The sequence below is a fragment of the Nomascus leucogenys genome, chromosome 11, assembly GCF_006542625.1.
Source record: "Nomascus leucogenys isolate Asia chromosome 11, Asia_NLE_v1, whole genome shotgun sequence".
Lineage (NCBI taxonomy): Eukaryota > Metazoa > Chordata > Mammalia > Primates > Hylobatidae > Nomascus > Nomascus leucogenys.
This window is the reverse complement of record NC_044391.1, coordinates 53,614,367-53,633,772: the sequence shown is the minus strand read 5'-3', so window position 1 is coordinate 53,633,772 and position 19,406 is coordinate 53,614,367. Positions and strand designations below refer to the sequence as shown.

At 42.7% G+C, this 19,406-nt stretch overlaps 1 long non-coding RNA gene and 1 other non-coding gene across 2 annotated transcripts; one reads left to right on the top strand and one right to left on the bottom strand.

Moving 5' to 3' along the window:
• Positions 1-1,801: 1,801 nt before the first annotated feature.
• On the top strand, positions 1,802-18,885 carry LOC115837346. Its single transcript, XR_004032405.1, has 3 exons — positions 1,802-1,853; positions 18,354-18,371; positions 18,842-18,885. It is a non-coding gene; the product is annotated as an uncharacterized LOC115837346 (long non-coding RNA).
• Positions 14,356-14,457, bottom strand: LOC115837446. Its single transcript, XR_004032486.1, has one exon. It is a non-coding gene; the product is annotated as a small nucleolar RNA U13 (small nucleolar RNA).
• Positions 18,886-19,406: the final 521 nt, after the last annotated feature.

Here is a 19,406-nt window from a genome sequence, read left to right as displayed (position 1 = left end):
AACATGACGAAACCTGGTCTCTACTAAAAAAGTACAAAAATTAGCTGGGCATGGTGGTGCATGCCTGTAGTCACAGCTACTCTGGAAGCTGAGGCAAGAGAATTGCTTGAACCTGCCAGGTGGAGGTTGCAGTGAGCTGAGATTGTGCCACTGTACTCCAGCCTGGGAAACAGAACAAGACTCCATCTCAAAAAAAAATTATAAATTATATCTTTTTCTGACCTAATTAATCCTTTAAGATATTAGGTTCTCTAAAGTCCAAAAATGACATATTTTGCTTATTTGGTATGAAAATTGTACAGGAAATATTGTCAAATATAAAATGGTGTTTGGCTTCCCTTGGGCTGTATTCATATAAATATGTTATTAGCATGTGTCCCAAAATTATGGGAAACTCCTATAATTCTGATATAGCTTAATGTACATTTAATAATTATAATTGCTATGTTAAATTATTGTATGCCACAGAGGTAACAAATTTCCTTGTCAGTTGTGTCTTTGGCTATGGCTGCCCTAAAACTTTTTGTCATCCATGAACAATTGTCTTGTTTTAGTCCTCTTTAGAAGGTGGTTTTATAATCAACTATAAAACTCTAACATGTGCTTTTGAATGCAGGTTTCTGATAACTTTGATGATTGTGACATCAGAATAGAGGAAAAACTTTCAGGACTTATGGAGAGCTGAAATACTTATGAATATCAAGCAGAACAGAAGTTAACTACATGGTCTAAAATAATAGAAGTCTGAAGTGATCTTTTTAACTTTTTGCTAAAAACGTTGCTGATCTTTTCGTTTCATTTTTCAGAGTCAAGAAAACTTTTAAGCTATTTACAGCGTTTAACAATTGAGTAAAATGTACTCCTATGAACACAATTTGGAGCATATTCATTTCTTTCTACCTGATTTCTACAGAATTTGGAAACTATTTGTGAGTATTCTTAACTTATGACAATACAGTTATTTGCATAAGTGCAATAAGAATCTGTTTTCATTTGTAACATGTCACAGTTAAAGAAACTGGTTATTTTACCAAGGCTTTGGCTGGAATGGTGTGCTTTCCTTTAAGGAATAAAACTTGATTTATGGAGCCAATAAAAGTCCCTTGGAAATACTGGTCTCATACCTTTGTCTACACAGTACCCATACAGGGTTCCTGACCTGTGGTAAGTAAAGAATGTTACTTTCTGACAGGCCCAGGAGCCCTAAGTTTATCTTAAAACCTCAAGAGAAGAGGAATTCACCTAACTCATAGGTATTTGATGGTACAAATCTATGGCTGGGCTTGGCTTTAAAAAAGGTTTTTTTTTTTTTTTTTTTTTGAGATGGAGTCTCGCTCTGTTGCCCAGGCTGGAGTGCAGTGGCATGATCTCGGCTCACTGCAAGCTCCGCCTCCCAGGTTCATGCCATTCTCCTGCCTCAGCCTCTCTGAGTAGCTGGGACTACAGGCGCCGCCACCACGCCTGGCTAATTTTTTTTGTATTTTTAGTAGAGACGGGGTTTCACCGTGGTCTCGATCTCCTGACCTTGTGATCCGCCCGCCTCGGCCTCCCAAAGTGCTGGGATTACAAGCGTGAGCCACCGCACCCGGTGGCTTTAAGAAAGTTTTATCTGAAATTCCTTCTATGGAACAAAGTTCCATCAAAGCCAATTTAAAAGGCTATGTAAAAAAATAATTATTCTGGCTGCACTGTATACAAATAATCAGGCCAAGTATAATAAAGCAAACCAGTCCTACCATGATTTGTCTTTAGTAAAAATGGGAAACTGGAGAGAGAAAAAATGTGTTTCAAAAACTACAGTAGGCCAGGTGCCATGGCTCATGCCTGTAATCCCAGCACTTTGGGAGGCTGAGGTGGGGGGATCACGAGGTCAGGAGATCAAGACCATCCTGGCTAACACGGTGAGACCCTGTCTCTACTAAAAATACAAAAAATTAGCCAGGCATGGTGGCGGGCGCTTGTAGTCCCAGCTACTTGGGAGGTTAAGGCACGAGAGTGGCGTGAACCCAGGAGGCGGAGCTTGCAGTGAGCTGAGATAGCACCACTGCACTCCAGCCTGGGTGATAAAATGAGACTCCGTCTCAAAAAAACAAAACAAAACAAAAACAAAAACAAAAACTACAGTAACCTGTTGTTAGATTCTAGTCTTGCCTAATGTTTTTCAATTTTTATTATTTCCTACAGTTTGCACCAACTTTTCTTGGCTATAAGCCTGCAAAATAATGTTTTCAATTTTTTCCTTTTTTTTCTATTTTTTTATAATTTGGAGTCACCAAAAACTAAGCTGTACTTTCATAAAACTCTGTAAACTGAAGCTAGACAAATTAAACTTCAGAAGAAAATAATAGTAACCTATTTATATACATAAGGCACTTTCACACCTGCCTACTGATGTATGGACTTCAGAGTAATGTGGCCAATATCAATTTTCCAGAATTGTTTCGTTGTTTGTTGTTGTTTTCTCCCTTCCTCCCCATATTTTCTCTTCACAGGACATGAGACTTCACACCCTGCTAAAAATGAGCTTTCCTAATGAGAGGTGACAGCGTGCTGGCAGCCCTTGCTCACTCTTGGCACCTCCTCGGCCTTGGTGTCCACTTTGGCCACACTTGAGGAGCCCTTCAGCCCACCGCTGCACTGTGGGAGCCCCTCTGTGCTTGCCGAGGCTGGAGCCCGCTCCCTCTGCTTGCGGGACGGTGTGGAGGGAGAAGCGCAGGTGGGAACTGGGGCTGCATGTGGTGCTGGCGGGCCAACGAGAGTTCCAGGTGGGCACGGGCTCGGGGAGCCCTGCACTTGGAATGGCTGGCCAGTGCCACTGGCCCCTGGCAGTGAGAGGCTTAGCACCCGGGCCAGCAGCTGCAGAGGGTGCTCTGGGTCCCCCAGCACTGCTGGCCCAGCAGCGTGGCACTCAAATTCTCGCTGGGCCTCAGCTGCCTCCCCATGGGGCAGGGCTTGGGACCTGCAGCCCTCCATGCTCGATCACCCCTGCCCACCCCCCCCCTCCATGGGCTCCCATGCGGCCCGAGCCTCCCTGACAAGAGCCACCCCCTGCTCTGCCCCACCTGGTCCCATCGACTGCCCAAGGGCTGAGGAGTGCGGGTGCATGGTGTGGGACTGGCAGGCAGCTCTGCCTGTGGCTCTGGCATGGGATCCACCAGGCAAAGCCAGCTGGGCTTCTGAGTCTAGTGGGTAATTGGAGATGGGCTCCTGAGTCTTGTGGGGACTTGGAGAACTTTTATGTCTAGCTGGAGGATTGTATATGCACCAATCAGCACTCTGCCTAGCTCGGGGTTTGTGGATGCACCAATCAGCACTCTGTGTCTAGCTTGGGGTTCATGGATGCACCAATCAGCACTCCGTGTCTAGCTCAAGGTTTGTAAACACACCAATCAGCACCCTGTGTCTAGCTCAAGGTTTGTAAATGCTCTTATCAGTGCCCTGTGTCTAGCTAATCTGGTGGGGACTTGGAGAACTTTCGTGTCTAGCTAAAGGATTATAAATGCACCAATCAGCACTCTGCATCTAGCCCAAGATTTGTAAATGCACCAGTCAGCACCCTATCAAAACGGACCAATCAGCTCTCTGCAAAACGGACCAATCAGCTCTCTGTAAAATGGACCAATCAGCAGGATATGGGTGGGGTCCGATAAGGGAATAAAAGCAGGCTGCAGGAGCCAGCAATGGCACCCCGCTTGCGTCCTCTTCCGAACTGTGGAGGCTTAGTTCTTTTGCTCTTTGCGATAAATCTTGCTGCTGCTCACTCTTTGGGTCCACACTTTTTTTATGAGCTGTAACACTCACCGTGAAGGTCTGCGGTTTCACTCCTGAGGCCAGCGAGACCACGAACCTGCTGGGAGGAATAAACAACTCTGGAGGGGAGGAACAAACAACTCCAGACGTGCTGCCTTAAGAGCTGTAACACTCACCATGAAGGTCTGCAGCTTCACTCCTGAAGCCAGTGAGACCACGAACCCACCAGAAGGAAGAAACTCTGAACACATCCGAACATCAGAAGGAAAAAACTCCAGACACACCATCTTTAAGAACTGTAACACTCACCGCGAGGGTCTGCAGCTTCATTCTTGAAGTCAGCGAGACCAAGAACCCACCAATTCGAGATACACTAATAGCTTAGGACCTACCTGTCTAGGAATAAACCATTCTGGCCATGAGAGATCAAACAGAACCTCAAACCAGAGACTCATTTTCTTCTAAAATGCTTTCTAGAAAAGATTTTTAAAAAGACAAGGGGGGAAATGTAAAAAGAAAATAAATCTTGGGGGCCCCCAAAATCACTAAGCTAAAGGAAAAAGTCACGCTGGGAACTGCTTAGGGCTGCTAAAGCAAACTAAATATGACCTGAGAAGGTCTCCATACTTCTATATTGAGTCCTTGTGCTTGAACTGTAACTTAGCTTAATAGTCAGACAAAATTGAAAACCTAACTTAATAGTATGCACCCGTAACAATAGCTGAGTGTTGGCCAATCTCAGTGGCCATACTTCAACCACTCATAGACTGCTGAGTTTTCAAACTGTCTTCAAATAAGGCAAATGCAGAGCTGTAACCAATCTCACTGTTTCTGTACCTCACTTCCAATTCCTGTACGTCACTTTAACTTTTTGTCTATAAATTTGTTCTGACCATGAGGCACCCCTGGAGTCTCTGTGAATCTGCTGTGATTCTGGGGGCTGCCTGATTTGTGAATCCTTCGTTGCTCAATTAAACTCCTTTAAATTTAATTTGGCTGAAATTTTTCTTTTATCAGATGGTGTCAGAAGCGGGATCTGAAATGGAGCTTCTAGCGACCCCCAGGAGCACTGAGTGAACACGCAAGGTGACTGCAGGATCCACTTGTGTCCATTGATCTCTCAGAGTGGCTGGAGATCGTGAGTAAGCTTCCTCTTGGATTTCAGAGTTCCACAGATTTGTCTTTGAGCTCTCCAAGTTTCTTTGAGCAAATATCTGGTTCAAACTGGGTTTGGAGTTGCAACAGAAACTGGACTAGGTCCAGGAATGGATTTGATCCAGGAATGAACTGGCTTGGATCCAATTAGAGGTGTCTTACATCTGAATGGGTCAGAAAGGAACTGGTAGTAAGCAGTAATATTTCAGGGATTATAAAATTTGACTTTTGAAACTTCACAGGGATTTTTGTGTTCTACCCTTTTGTTTCATTTTTCTTGCATGCTTAGGTAGGAAAAATTATTGGCTAAGTTAAGAGAACCTGAGAGTAAAGCCAATATTTTAGGTAAAAATGGGATCCTTAATTTCTGGGAAACAGTTCCTTCTGGCTTATACTTTAGGCCTGGGAGGCAGCGAAGTCTGGCAGAATCTTACTAAAGATAACTTACAGTGGAACGTTCTGAATGAACAGCAATGCATTGAAGTACATTTAAAAATGAAGGCTCTTGGTCAGGCGTAGTGGCTCATACCTGTAATCAGCACTTTGGGAGGCCAAGGCAGGCAGATCACGAGGTTAGGAGATCCAGACCATCCTTGCCAACATGGTGAAACCCCGTCTCTACTAAAAATACAAAAATTAGCTGGGTATGGTGGCGTGTGCCTATAATCCCAGCTACTCAGGAGGCTGAGGCAGCAGAATCGCTTGAACCAGGGAGTTGGAGGTTGCAAAGAGCCGAGATCACAGCCGAGATCAGGCCACTGCACTTCAGCCTGGAAACAGAGTGAGACTCTGTCAAAAAAATAAATAAATAAATAAATAAAGGCTCTCAGTAAAGTCCCTTTTGGCTAAGAACAAATTTGGCACTACAGGATGTCAACTGCTATTCCCTTTGGAATAATATTCCTTGCGCTCTTTGCTGATGACTATGGGTGACAGGATTAGGCATAGAGAGGATAGTGGGACATGGGGAGCTTCTTCCTTCCCCAAAAGGGGAAACTTGAGAGCTGATGGGACTGTTGGAAAAAAAAATCCTTTCATGACAGCAGCTGCAGCCACCTGAGCTTTTCAGTGCGGGTCTTTCTCTGGGCTCCCTGAGCAGTTTGCCTTCCCACCCTGCCACAGGCAATGCTTTCTCTCTCTCTCTCAATCTCTCTCTCTCTCTCCTTTCCCTTTTTTATCTTTTCTGTTACTCAGGGCAGCCATCTTGCCCAGAGACCACGTGTTGAAACTCCTAGTCGGAGGTTGGATTAAAGATGAAGGGGCCCATGTGAGGGCAAATTTAAGCCTTATCAGTTTGATATTGTGTGATAAGAAGAGTGGCCAATGTATATGTTTTATTACTCATATTTTACTCTGGTCAGAACCAAAAAAGATAATTTTCCTTTATGATGCAGCTTGGCCCCCAGCGTGATGACACGGCAAGCTGGGTCACTGGGGCCACTCAGGGAAAGGGAACCCAGAAGCCTGGCATGCTGGCAAAAGGGTAAGAATTTCTTTTTTCTTTTTGAGTCAAAGTCTCGCTCTGTTACCAGGGCAGTGGCATGATCTCAGCTCACTGCAACCTCTGCCTCCCAGGTTCAAGCGATTCTCCTGCCTCAGCCTCCCGAGTAGCTGGGAGTAGTACAGGTGTGTGCCACCACAGCTGGCTAATTTTTGTATTTGTAGCAGAGATGGGGTTTCACTATGTTGGCCAGGCTGGTCTTGAACTCCTGACCTCATGATCTGCCCACCTCAGCATCCCAAAGTGCTAAGATTACAGGCATGAGCCACCACACCCAGCCAAGGGTAAGAATTTCTTACCAGTCAGATTTCTGGTTCTCTCTCTGTGCAAACAGTTGAATGAATGGTAAAAATCACTGTTTGCTCTTCTGTAAAGTTGTGATTAATGCAAAAAAGAATTCTGAGGCCAGTCTCATACTGATGTATTTGTGCTATGAATTTGTTTTTCTGTGTTGAGGGGTACCTTAGGATAAAACATGGGCTTAGTACCCCATAAACTCGCTGCCCAAGATGACCCAGCAAGCTGGTTAATAACAAACTTTCCTGCATGTCCCTGAAATAAACAAACAACTGGATGGGGTCTCCATCTTGTTTTATGTCCTTGGGTGCTTGACCTTATAACCACGTGGCAGTACTTTCTCTTGGTCTCTGCCTTCCAGGGAACAGGAATTTTAGGGCTTATATCATAGGTTGCTCTAAAAATTATCTTGAGTAGATAAAAGCCTTTGCAAGCTCAAAATTAACTGCTCTAGACTTCTTCTGGGAAGAGCAACAGAGACTACCCTGTGCTGTAGTTTAATAGCTAGCGTTTCGGCATTTCACACTGGCAGTCCAGGTTTGATTCCCTGTTTAGGAAGTAAGTCCTTTCTGGTTTAATATGTGCATAACTTTGTCTAGTCTCTTCTCCATGGACTATCTTAAATTTTCCTTTCTCTGGCCAAGTGTGGTGGCTCATGCCTGTAATTCCAGCACTTTGGGAGGCCAAGGCAGGTGGATCACAAAGTCAGGAGTTTGAGGCCATCCTGGCCAACATGGTGTGAAACCTCATCTCTACTAAAAATACAAAAATTAGCTGGGCATGGTGGCACACACCAGTAGTCCCAGCTACTTGGGAGGGCGAGGCAGGAGAATCACTTGAACCCAGGAGGCAGAGGTTGCAGCCAAGATCGCTCCACTGCACTGCAGCCTAGTGAATTTCAAAAGCCAGAAATATCGGCCATTTAGCCTGGCTAAAATTAGGTAATAGGAAATTTTAAATGGACTTCATTAAAAAGTGCTATGATTAAAAGTCAGCTTAATTAAAAGCAGATATTCAAGCTCTAACATCCTGGACTCCTTGGGAAAAACAGGAGGCACCAGAAACCCCTTTCCTGGCTCTGTTTTTCCAAGGGCTCCACCCTAACACCAATAACCAATTGAGAAACTTAAAAACTGGCAAATGAAAAATCTTACAACTACTGTAGTAATCTTCTGTCTTTCTGTGTAACTATATATGGGTTGTGTGTAATGCTTATATAAAAGAGCTCTAATTAATTGGTTTAAACAAAAATAAGCTCTTAAAAATAAAATAAAAACTGTAATGCCTTTTAGTTCATGTAACTTTGGTAATCTTTGGCAAATAAAAATAGCTTTAAAGATTATTGATAAAATAAAAACATTTTGTCTAAATTATGCAGGTCAGATATTAGGTTTGCTAAAGGCTTTAAGGTCATAAACTGCTTTGACTTTTGAAAATTGTTCAATTTATTTTGAAGACATTAAATTCTAAATAAGGCATGGAGATACATGGAATTAGCCATGCCCCCTAGCTATGCAAAGAAGGTTATAAAGAAAAGAAATTTTATATAAGAAAGGATGTTTTATGGTAAATTCTTGTCCTAAAGTGAAATGACTGGTTGTTTAAAAGAGGGATGTTTAGGGCAAGTCATAAGGTCTAAACATGTTGTACATGGTCTGTGCAAGTCGTGAAAGAATTTATGAAAAGAAATTTATGCCAAAAATGTTGTACAATTTAAAGGTGATTTGGCCTCCTAAATGCTTCATAAAATGCCGCTATGACTCTTAACTGTACAGCTTGCCTGCTTTACAGCTAGGTAAGGCCTGGGACACATGGAGTTAGGCACTGGAAAGAGTCAGACCTTATCTGCATTTCTGTCTGGGTCCTGGGCTCCACACCTAGTACATAATTAAAATCCCAAACTTACCAAGATTTTCACCAAAAGTAAAATTACTAGGAGTTAACATCGTAATATGTAATTGAGACTACTAAAAAAATAAGTTTACATACAAGATGTGTAGGGAGAATAAAATGTGTTTTTGTAAGAGATTATAAGAAAGTATGGGAATGTAAAGTTTTGCCTAGATTAGAGGGTTAAAGGATTGTTTTAAATTAAATAAAGCTAAAGATGTGAACAAGTTGTAAAAGGTTTATAAAAATTAATTATAAGAGATTCTATGTGTGAACATATTGGCTAAAGTTAAAATGGCATTATTTAGTTTTTTTCCCCATAAATTGGACATTGGAATAGAAGCACAACAGAGTTTCGTTAGAACATTGTTCTGCTCTGAGAAAAAAATACTGTAAAGTGTTATAAAATGTTTATATAAATCTTACCTTATAGTCAAACTAACTAAAACTGAATAGATTTATAAAATGTTTTTTAAAACTAGCTTTAACATTAAAAATAACACTAATGGAAACAAAAAATTTGGTTTTCTATCTTAAAAAGGATATTTATGTAATATTAAAAGATAATGAAAGGTTTTTGTTTACCTTTTAAGTAAACTATAAAAGGAAAAAGCGAGGAAAGGAACAAAAGGAGATGGAATCAGTTGTCCTCACGCTATCTTCATCTTCATTGGGTCTTGTTTGGAAAGCTGAGTCTCCTCTTTATCAGAATAATGTTTTTTCCTTAAAAAAAATTTTTTTTTTGAGACAGAGTCTCACTGGAGTGCAGTGGTGTGGTCTCGGCTCACTCCAACCTCTGCCTCCTGGGTTCAAGTGATTCTCCCCCCTCAGCCTCCCGAGTAACTGAGACTGCAGGCACCCACCACCATGCATGGCTAATTTTTGTATTTTTAGTACAGGCAGAGTTTCACCATGTTGGCCAGGCTGGTCTTGAACTCCTGACCTCAAATGATCCAAAGTGGTGGGCCTCCCCAAAGTGGTGAGATTACAGGCATGAGCCATGATGCCTGGCCTAAAAAATTTTTGAGTTATCATTTTGGCTAATTGAGTGATTTATGGTAATCTGAGAGTCTATTTTGTAATATCCAATGTTTTAAACCTTTCGTATTTAACAAACCTTTCAAAATCAAGCTGTAGATTATCATGCTAAATCAGCCAACACTAAAATTGTTTAAATATACAATTTGAATGAACTCCATGGTCTAAGTCAAATTACCTATGATAACCCATTAGTTATCAGTGCTATGCACCTAAATTGGAAAACAACTGGTATTCAAGAGGACATATGTCTAATGTTAAGCATGGTCTCATTAAGAACCAGGACAGCTGCCTTGTCCTTCCTGAATCCTTAAAGCTTTTGTTATTAAAGGTTCTTCATTCCATGACTGGTCATGGAAAAGATAAAATAATCCAAATTGAATATATTGATGTGGTGACTTATAAATTGAGGAAATAGTTTAAAACCAATGTTTGGTTCCATATTCCTGGGAAGACAATCAAAGCTTCAGGTACATTTGGCTACCTGATGGGCCATTTAAACATTTATAAAGGAATTTCATTCAATTGTCACTTTCAATACATGTTTTCTGGTGTATAAAAGCTTTTCCATGCAAGAGGGCTGATGTTATAGCAGTAGATTATTATGCTACAGTATATTTTAACCAGGTAAAGTAAGCTTTTTATGGTTCTCTGAGGACGATCCCTTCACAATCTAGAACCCGAAGATTGGATCTTCTGAGAACATCAGAGAAAGACCGTCCTTGCCATCCATGCTACAGAAAAACTTTGGAGCCTCGAACCTTGAGTTTATAATCTCACAACTGAGAAGGGTCCCTCCACACTCCTGGAACTGTACACCTCTTGGAACCCTTAGGGTAAAACTAATCAGGAAAGTTTCTCCCCAGAAGAAGATGGCATCCTTGATGTGAATAGCTTTTCTGCAAGATCACGGATCAAAACTTCTACTATCATGAGACTCTTATCTTTGAATTTTTTTTCTTGTTTATGCCTCTATGAACAATAGAAATAAAAAGGGGGTCTATTATGTGCTCTTACAGGGTACGCTTTTCTTTGTGAAGGATTTTGCAGCCAGCCTTATACATGAATACACTTACACTTTAATAGATAAAAGATGAAGGCCCAATGTAGGTGAGAAACTTTAGTGATACATACGTTGCCTCAAAATCAGTCAAAACACCTCATGGATTAAAGAGAACATTGACAAGAGGCCTTCACCCTTCTAGAAGGACATCATTTGTTTGGTCCTTTTTTCATGGTTTAGAATAAAAGAGGCAATAATTAGAAATGTCTCCCTCACAATAGGCTCTACAGCAAATTCTACTTTAAAGGCTATTGTTACACAACAGACTTTAAATTCTCTTGTGAAAGTTATGCTAAATAATAGAATTGGCTAAACAGAAAAGTACCTGTGCAGCTGCTGACATTTGTGGCCTATGGAGAAATACATCAAATGTAAATTATAAAAATTCTGTTGTAGGGGATTAATGCAAAGACCACTTAGTTAAGTGAGTAGACTCTAGCTAGCTCATTCATTAATCTATTTAATTTTAGGTGGTTTGGTTTATGGGGACCCTGGGTAAAGAATATACTCCAAACCCTTGGCGTATGGCCTCCCCATAGTCATAATAACAGTCCCCCTGGTGCGCTGTATTCTCTCAAAGGTTTTAAATGTTTGCATGTGGCCATCTCTAGAACGCCAAATAGTCTCTCTTCAACTGGAATGACAAAAGCTGAAAGAAATGTGCAACAATGAGGATACCATAACCTATGAATGACACACTGAGACTGGAAACCTAAAATGATGGTAACTGAGAGTGGCGCTAAGGCCCTAAGTTTTGGTCACACTCTCACCTAACTGAGAACCTGGCCAGAAAAGGGGAATTTTTTGAAACAAAATTATGGGAGGCCATTATTTTGGACTGAGCTCATGCACTAGGCCCTAAGAAACCAAATGAAACTAAAATGGAGTCACTTGTGCTAAATGTGACATAATCAAACTAAGGCTTTAAGAAAACACCTAGATCCTAGACCAGATCAGGTTTTGTTTTTTCTCCTGTAAACAGATGTTCCAGCATAAGGAGATACCCTCTACTCAGTGCTTATTCTCTCCTTGCAAAACCCACTATTCTACTGTTTTCCAGTGGGTTTCAAAACCATATAAGTACATTTACAACAGTGATAGTAACATCAACGACTAAGGTTTTGGTCAATCTCTCAAAATTGAGAAAATGACCAAAATGGGAGAATTGTTAAAGCAAACTAAATATGGCCTGAGAAAGACTCCGTACTTCCATATCTGAGACCTTGTGGATGAACTGTAACTTAGCTTAATAGTCAGACAAAATTGAAAACCTAACTTAATAGTATGCACCCGTAACAATAGCTGAGTGTTGGCCAACCACTCATAGACTGCCGAGTGTTCAAACTAGTTCAAGAAAGGCAAACGCGGAGGTGTGTAACCAATCTCACTGTTTCTGTACCTCACTTCCGATTCCTGCATGTCACTTTAACTTTTTTGTCTATAAATTTGTTCTGGCCACGAGGCACCACTGAAGTCTGTGAATCTGCTCTGATTCTGGGGGCTGCCTGATTTTCCAATACTTCATTGCTCAGTTAAACTCCTTTAAATTTAATTCGGCTGAAGTTTTTCTTTTATCAGGGCAAAACCTGCCTCCCATTCTATTCAAAGTCACCCCCTGCTCACTGAAATAAATGCACATCTGATTGCCCCCTTTGGAGAGGCTAATCAGAAACTCAAAAGAATACAACCATTTGTCTCTTATTTACCTATGACCTGGAAGCCCCTTCCCTGCTTTGAGTTGCCCAGCCTTTCCAGACTGAACCAATGTTCATCTTACATATGTCTGATGTCTCATGTGTCCCTAAATGTATAAAACCAAACCGTGCTCTGACCCCTTTGGGCACATGTCCTCAGGACCTCCTCAGGCTGTGCCACAGGCACACGTCCTCAACCTTGGCAAAATAAACTTTCTAAATTAACTGAGACCTGTCTCAGATTTTCAGGGTTCACACTTTTCACATTCCTATTATACAAGGCTGTATGTAACAGATGTCACTTTTTTACAAATTATATTTTACCTAATACATTTACAATTTTAGGTTGTGTACATCTTTTTTTTTTTTTTTTTTTTTTTTTTTGAGACAGAGTTTCACTCTTTTTGCCCAGGCTGGAGTGCAATGGCGTGATCTCAGCTCACCGTAACCTCTGCTTCCCAGGTTCAAGCGATTCTTCTGACTCAGCCTCCCGAGTAGCTGATATTACAGGCATGCACCACCACGCCTGGCTAATTTTTTTTTTTTTTTTTGAGACAGAGTTTTGCTCTTTTTGCCCAGGCTGGAGTGCAATGGCACGATCTCGGCTCACTGCAACTTCCGCCTCCTGGGTTCAAGCAATTCTTCTGCCTCAGTCTCCCAAGTAGCTGGGATTACAGGCATCTGCCTGGCTAATTTTTTGTATTTTCAGTAGAGATGGGGTTTCACCATGTTGGCCAGGATGGTCTTGATCTCTTGACCTCGTGATCCGCCCACCTCAGCCTCCCAAAGTGCTGGGATTACAGGTGTGAGCCACTGCGCCTGGCCAGTTGTTTACATCTTCAGCACACAACAAGTGCTTATTAGTGATGAAGTGGTGTAAACAATACCTGCTTATTTTTAGTGTGATACAGCTTAGTGGACCTGTATATGTGTTTATAAGTTTAAGGTAACATGTTTACTTACAAATTGCACCTCACCCCATCCAACACATCTCAGCAAATAATTCAGGATGATAGAATATATTACATTACTCTGAATTTATACATCATATCACCTTATAATTTATTTATTAATTGCACTTATTACAATATCCTTAAGATAAATTCCTAGCAGTGGGATTTTTAAATGAAAGGATTATATACATATTAAATTTGGATAGTTAGTCCCAAATTGTTCTCCAGAAAGTTTATGCCAATTTACACTCTCGCCAAGTATTGCCACCATATTTTTAAGGCTGCCTAGTATTCTGTCATGTAGATGTACCATAATTAAAATGCTTTAATAGTGCCTTCCCAGGCCAGGGGCGGTGCCTCACGCCTGTAATCTCAGCACTTTGGGAGGCCGACGTGGGCGGATCACGAGGTCAGGAGTTCGAGACCAGCCTGGCCAACATAGTGAAACCCAGTCTCTACTAAAAATACAAAAAATTACCTGGGCGTGGTGGTGGACACCTGTAATCCCAGCTACTCAGGGGGCTGAGGCAGGAGAATCACTTGAACCTGGGAGGAGGAGGTTGCAGTGAGCCGGCTAAGATCGCGACATTGCACTCCAGGCGGGGTGACAGTGCTAGACTCTGTCTCAAAAAAAAAAAAAGTGCCTGCTCTCCTTTTTCTCTTCCTCTTCCTCTCCTTCTCCTTTTCTTCTCCTCCTTCTTCTTGTCATCGTCATCGTCAGACAGGTAATGTGCCAACGCTGTAAAAAGGTGGCACATCTCCGCCGGGGGCGGTGGCTCACGCTTGTAATCCCAGCACTTTGGGAGGCCGAGGCGGGCGGATCATGAAGTCAGGAGATCGAGACCACGGTGAAACCCTGTCTCTACTAAAAAAATACAAAAAAAAATTAGCCGGGCGTGGTGGCGGGCGCCTGTGGTCCCAGCTACTCGGAGAGGCTGGGGCAGGAGAATGGCGTGAACCCGGGAGGCGGAGCTTGCAGTGAGCTGAGATTGCACCACTGCACTCCAGCCTGGGCGACAGAGCAAGACTCCGTCTCAAAAAAAAAAAAAAAAAAGTGGCACATCTCATACTTGTGCGTGAACACCCAATCATCATGTGTATGACCCACAAAAGGATCGTGCATGCTATTATTATTGCTGTTATTACTAGATATTTTCACTTTTTTGCTAATATTATTATTATTATTATTCCAGACGGAGTCTCGCTCTGTCGCCCAGGCTGGACTGCAGTGGCGCTATCTTGGTTTACTGCAAGCTCCGCCTCCTGGGTTCACGCCATTCTCCTGCCTCAGCCTCCTGAGTAGCTGGGACTACAGGCGCCCGCCACCACGCCCGGCTAATTTTTTTTGTATTTTTAGTAGAGACGGGGTTTCACCGTGTTAGCCAGGATGGTCTTGATCTCCTGACCTCGTGATCCGCCTGCCTTGGCCTCCCAAGGTGCTGGGACTACAGGCATGAGCCACTGCGACTGGCCAATGTTATTATATCATATTATTGATGTTTTTTTGGCACTTTTTCCATTTTCTTTTCTTTTTTGAGACAGGTTTTCACTCTGTCGCACAGGTTTGAATGCAGTGGCATGATCACAGCTCACTGCAGCCTCAAACTCCTGGGCTCAAGCAATCCTCCTGCCACAGCCTCCTGAGTATCTAGGACTACAGGAGTGTGCCATCATGCCTGGCTAATTTAAAAAATTTTTTTGTATAGACAGAGTCATGTTATGTTGCCCATGCTGCTCCCAAAGTCCTGGCTTTCAGTGATCCTCCCACCTTGGCCTCCCAAAGCACCATCTTCTTTTTTATTAAAAAATATGGCTGGGCGAGGTGACTCACGCCTGTAATCACAGCACTTTGGGAGGCCAAGGCAGGTGGATTGCTTGAGCCCAGGAGTTTGAGACCAGCCTGGACAACATGGTGAAACCCCGTTTCCACACATACACAAAAATCCCCAAAAATTAGCTGGGTGGGGTGATGCACGCCTGCAGTCCCAGCTTCTCAGGAAGCCGAGGTGGGAGGATCTCTTTGAGCCCTGGAGGCCAAGGCTGCAGTGAGCCAAGATTGTGCCACTGCACTTCAGCCTGGATGACAGAGTGAGACTCTGTCTCTTTAAAAACAAACAAACAAAAAACGGACATGGTGGTTCACGCCTGTAATCCCAGCACTTTGGCAGGCCGAAGGGGGCAGATCACCTGGGGTCAGGAGTTCGAGACCAGCCTGGCCAACGTGGTGAAACCCCGTCTCTACTAAAAATACAAAAAATTAGCCAGGTGTGGTGACATGTGCCTGTAGTCCCAGCTACTCGGGAGGCTGAGGCAGGAGAATCACTCGAACCTGGGAGGCGGAGGTTGCAGTGTGCCAGCCTGGGTGACAAGGGCAAAACTCCATCACAAAAAAAAAAAAAAAAAAGTGGTTCATGCCTATAATCCCAACACTTGGGAAAGTAGAGGCAGGAGGATACCTTGAGCCCAGAAGTTTGATATCAGCCTAGGCAAGATAGGAAAATCCTTTCTCTATTAGAAAACAAACAAACAAACAAACAAATAAAACATTACTTGCCTCTTTTTGTTTGTTTTGTGAGACGGAGTCCCAGTTGCTCAGGAGGCTGAGGCACAAGGATCAGTTGAACCCGGGAGGTGGAGGTTGCAGTAAGCCTAGATCGCACCACTGCACTCCAGCCTGAGCGACAGAGTGAGACTCCATTTCAAAACAACAACAACAACGAAGACAAAAAAACAAAACAAAAACAAAGAGTGTCCTTTGTGAAGCTGTGAAAAGTATTAATTTTGTTAAATCTCAACCCTTGAGTGAACATCTTTTGAAAATTCTGTCTAACAAAATGGGAAGTATGCGTAAAGTGCTTTTGCTCCCTACCAAAGTCTGGTTGTTCGGAAGAAAAGCACTTGTGTTATTTAGACACAAGCTGAACTAGCCAATTTTTTTTCAGTGAACGCAGTTTTTTCTTGAAAGTATAATGAACTATGTTTATTGAGTCTTGAGTATTTGGCAGACAGTTTTACAAAAATAAAGTAAGCCTGTCGCTTCAAGGAAAACAACTTAACATTATTTGTTGGCAATGAAAATTAGAACTTTCAAGCGAAATAGAATTTTGTACCTGCCACCCAAGCTTGACCATTTCCCAATACTTAAAGACCTTTCTGATGAGACTGGTGGTGATATTAATGAATGTTATTTTAAAAACGTTGTATAGTGAAATGTGGCAACATTTGGAAGCTCTGCATAGCTCAGTGAACCAATGTATTCCGAATGACCAATTCGTTGATGATACAAAATCATGCATGGGTAAAAAAATCCAATCGAAGTGCAAGATAGATTTTCATACAACCTAGAGTGGAAAAGGCTTATTGATATGGTTTCAGATTTTACATTGCAGCTAACGTTTAAGAAACAAATATTTCAGCCTGGGCAACATTGGGAGATGCTGTCTCTACAATTTTTATTTTGTTTTTCAATTTAGCCGGGCGTGATGGCACCTCCTTGTAGTCCCAAGTACTCAGGAGGCTGAGGTGGAAGGATTGCTTGAGCTCAGGAGGTCAAGGCTGCAGTGAGCTATGATTGTACCTCTGCACTCTGCACTCCAGCCTGGGTGTCAGAGCAGGACCCTGTCTCAAGAGAAGAGAAAGAAAGAAAGAAAAGAAAGAAAGAAAGAGAGAGAGAGAGAGAGAGAGAGAGAGAAAGAAAGAACTGTTTGTTGAGTGTGGTGTAATAAACAAAAGGCAACTAAATCCTGCATCATACAGTTCTTGTTTTTTGTTTTTTTAGACATGGAGTCTCACTACGTTGCCTAGGCTGGCCTCAAACTCCTGGGCTCAAGTAATCCTACTGCTTCGGCCTCTTGAGCAGCTTGGACTACAGGTACAGTGGCTCAGAATTCTTCATATAGTTTAGCCAAAACAACTTATCACAAATATATTGAATGGAGGCCGAGGGTGGTGGCTCATGCCTATAATCCCAGTGATTTGGGAGGCTGAGGTGGGTGGATCACTTGAGCCCAGGAGTTCAAGACCAGCCTGAGCGACATGGTAAAACCCCATCTCTACAAAAAATACAAAGAAATTAGCCAGGTGTGGTGGTGCACGCCTGTAGTCCTAGCTACTCAGGGGGCTAGGTGGGAGGATCACTTGAACCTGGGAGGTTGAGGCTGCAGTGAGCCATAATGGCACTACTGCACTCCAGCCTAGGCGACAGAGTGAGACTCCATCTCAAAAATAAACAGGCCGGACATGGTGGCCCGCACCTGTAATCCCAGCACTTTGGGAGGCCGAGGCAGGTGGATCACGAAGTCAAGATAGCAAGACCATCCTGACCACCATGATGAAACCCCATCTCTACTAAAAATACAAAAATTAGCTGGGTGTGGTGGCGTGCGCCTGTAGTCCCAGCTACTTGGGAGGCTGAGACAAGAGAATTGCTTAAACCCGGGAGATGGAGGTTGCAGTGAGCCGAGACCACACCACTGCACTCCAGCCTGGTGACAGAGTGAGATTCCATCTCAAAAAAAAAAAAAAAAAAAAAAAAAAACTAACAAAAAACCCAGAAAAGCAAATATATTGAATGAAGAACTAATATGAGAGTCCAGCTGTTTTTTATTATTAACTCACACACTAAAGAGATTTGCAAAAGTTTAAAACAATGCCTCTTCTCACTATTTTTTGTTTTAGAAAATACAATAGTTTTAAAATATATATGTATGTTAAAATTAGTGGTCTTATTATTACTTAACATGAATTTATAAGTATATATTTACAGTTTTTCTGCTTTAATTTCTTCTCTTCTTTTTTTTTTTGAAACAGGGTTTCTGTCACCCAGACAAGTGCAGTAGCGAAATCATAGCTCACTGCAGCCCAGAACTCCTGGGCTCAAGTGATCCTTCCTTCTCAGCCTACTGAGTAGCTGGAACCACAGGTGTGTGCTACCACACCTGGCTAATTAAAAAAAAAATTTTGGCCGGGCATGGTGGCTCATGCCTGTAATCTCAACACTTTGGGAGGTCAAGGTAGGTGGATCACCTGAGGTCAGGAGTTCAAGACCAGCCTGGCCAATGGTGAAACCTTGTTTCTAACAAAAATACAAAAATTAGCCAGGCATGGTGGTGTGTGCCTGTAATCCCAGCTACTCAGGAGGCTGAGGCAGGAGAATCACCTGAACCCAGGAGGTGGAAGTTGCAGTGGGCTGAGATTACACCGTGGCACTCCAGCCTGGGCAACAGAGTGATACTCCGTCTCAAAAAAAAAATTTTTTTTTTTTTTTTTTGTAGAGATTCAGTCTTGCTTTGTTGCCCAGGCTGGTCTCAAACTCCTGGGCTCAAGTGATCCTCCCGCCTCGGCCTCCCAAAGTACCAGGATTACGGGTGTGAGCCACCGTGTCCAGCCTCAATTTCTAATATGGTAAATATCAATAGATATTAACCCACAAGGCTGGGCATGGTGTCTTACACCCGTAATCCTGGCACTTTCAGGGGCTGAAGTGGGTGAATCACTTGAGGTCAGGAGTTCGAGACCAGCCTGGCCAACATGGTGAAACCCCATCTCTACTGAAAAAAATACAAAAATTAGCCAGGAGTGGTAGCACATGCTAGTAATCCCAGCTACTTGGGAGGCTGAGGCATTAGAATCGCTTGAACCCAGGAGGCAGAGGTTGCAGTGATCTGAAATTGTGCCACTGCACTCCAGCCTGGGTGAGAGTGAGACTCTGTCTCAAAAAAAAAAAAAAAAAAAAAAAAGAAAAAGAAAAGAAAAGATATTAACCCACAAAAACTAATGTCCTTTGTAGTTCCCAATAATTTTTTTTTTTTTTTTTTTTAGACGGAGTTTTGCTCTTGTTGCCCAGGCTGGAGTGCAATGACACGATCTCAGCTCACTGCAACCTCCGCCTCCCAAGTTCAAGCAATTCTCCTGCCTCAGCCTCCCGAATAGCTGGGATTACAGGCACCCACCACCACACCTGGCTAATTTTGTATTTTTAGTAGAGACGGGGTTTCTCCATGTTGGTCAGGCTGGTCTCAAACTCCCGACCTCAGGTGATCCGCCAACCTAGGCCTCCCAAAGTG